General features: G+C 47.0%; 1 long non-coding RNA gene across 1 annotated transcript; it reads left to right on the top strand.

Moving 5' to 3' along the window:
- The first annotated feature begins 228 nt into the window (after positions 1-228).
- On the top strand, positions 229-1,667 carry LOC134455017 (uncharacterized). The gene is made up of 3 exons (XR_010035968.1): positions 229-276; positions 544-712; positions 1,017-1,667. It is a non-coding gene; the product is annotated as an uncharacterized LOC134455017 (long non-coding RNA).
- Positions 1,668-2,215: the final 548 nt, after the last annotated feature.

The raw sequence follows: 2,215 nt of genomic DNA on the forward strand, positions 1-2,215 counted from the left end.
CAAAAGTAGGAGAAAAGGAGTGTGCGAGTGAGTAAGTGAGAACCCGGTCATTATACATGTGACCCTTAAAGGGCGTGTGTGTGTCCTAGAACCAAGACAGTGGCAGTGTGTGTCTGTCTGCCTTTGGTTAAGGGTATCTTTAAGATACTACCTTGTTGTGGTAACATAATTTTGCTATTTCTGACAGGCAGGCAGTTTTCTGAAAGATGGTTGATGTCAGTACCAACAGTGATGGAGGCTTCCACCTGAGCTGAACACAGAAACTTGCACACAGTGGTGAGTAAATCACTGAATCCGTTTTGTTCTGCACTAGACCAATAAGTATTTCATACAGTGATTCCTTCATGTGCTGTGTTTATTTATAGCAGAACTTGTGTATAGAGGATAATACAAAACACTGGCACAGTAGTAGTGACCCCTGTACAGGCCAGAAGCTCTGTATCTCTTCAGCCTAGTGTTCTGCATTAAAATGATGGGTGTGATTTTTATGTAGTGTATTCTATGTATACCCTCTCGTGTGTGTGTCTGTGTGCATGTGTGCAGATGGAAGCAGTCGTTCCTGTTCAGCATTGATATGCCAGTAATGGGTTTGATGAGCCACAGCATGGTGATGGGCAATCAGCATCAGGACCAGGGCAGCTCACAAGGAGAACCTCCTGCCCTGCCTCGTCATCCTCAACCTCCCATCTCCCTGCTCTTCACACATGTGCAGGTGAGGCCAACCTCTAAAATGCACACTTGACTTGAGGCAAAGGGGGGAGAATAGGCCTGCGTGCCTGCCTGCGTGCCTGCCTGCCTGCCTGCCTGCCTGCGTGCCTGCCTGCGTGCCTGCCTGCGTGCCTGCCTGCGTGCCTGCCTGCGTGCCACACTTTAAGACAGTAGCAGTGTGTGGGGGGGTGTGTGCACAAGCATATGCACATGGTCATGTCATGGTCATGTCTTTCTGTAGGTAGATAGGGGGTGCTTGTTTTTGTCTTTATTTTCATTCATAACATTAGCATGCCTTTTTTTGACAGGCATGGAGCCAGTTTTCAGAGGGAGGGCTGATGACACCAGCAACTTTGGTTCTGAACCTGATCAACCCAGCACCAACCACTGTGCCGCTCCTCCTCTGCCAACTGCACCACATGGCTCCAACTGCACCACATGGCTCCACCATCTCAAAAAGGCACAGACACTACTCCACTTCCTGCAAAGGATGAGAGAAGAGCCGACCGCCCCACATCGGCACTCACCACCTTCTACAGGGGTGTCATTGAGAGCATCCTGACCAGCAGCCTCTCTGTCTGGCATGGCAGCCGTCAAGCTGAAGACTAGAAGGCAGTACAGAGAGTGTGGTGAGAATGGCAGAAAAGCTCATAAGATCACCCCTACCAGCAATTCAGGATCTGTACACTTCACACTGTTCCAAGAGGGCAATGAACATCATAAAGACACAACTCATCCAGCATACAGACTGTTCTCCCTACTACCATCAGGGAAGCGCATGTGGTGCCGCACAAGCACACTGGGAAACGGCTTCTTCCCACAAGCCATCAGACTCCTCAACGCACTGAAGAAAACCACATGAATATTCCAAGGACACTGGAGAATATTCCATGAACACTTCTTTCACCATGCCACGTACACTTTACTCATTGCACCTTATATACAGCATCTTCACATCACCTGTATGATCTCCTCCTGCTGTGTGTGTGTGTGTGTGTGTGTGTGTGTGTGTGTGTGTGTGTGTGTGTGTGTGTGTGTGTGTGTGTGTGTGTGTGTGTCCACTGTGTTTGTGTATTTATTGACCATCAGTATGTTAATCTTCTTATTGCACACTGTTTGTGTCTGTGTGACTGTATTTATTGTATGTATCAGTCTGTAGGCTATTTCATGTCAATGCATTATTTTTAGTTATTAGTTAAACTGCACATTGGAGACTGGTCAAACACAATTTCAAACTTTGTGTTAACCCTACATAGATTTTTGTCAAAAAATGGAGTCTAATCTACTGTACTACACAGGCTATCAACAGACCACACAGTTGAGTGCTGTTTTATGCACTCTGAATATGAGGAGAAGGAGAGGTGACCGTTCACACTTCATAGTGTAAAAGTAAACAGAAATAAATTTTCACATTTCATTCCTGTCTCGTTCACTTCTTTCAGCAATGTATGTGGCCTACATGCAGGGAAGCTGACAGGGGGGACAAAGGGGTCCGTTTACCTGGGCC

Source organism: Engraulis encrasicolus, chromosome 9, assembly GCF_034702125.1.
Source record: "Engraulis encrasicolus isolate BLACKSEA-1 chromosome 9, IST_EnEncr_1.0, whole genome shotgun sequence".
Classification (NCBI taxonomy): domain Eukaryota; kingdom Metazoa; phylum Chordata; class Actinopteri; order Clupeiformes; family Engraulidae; genus Engraulis; species Engraulis encrasicolus.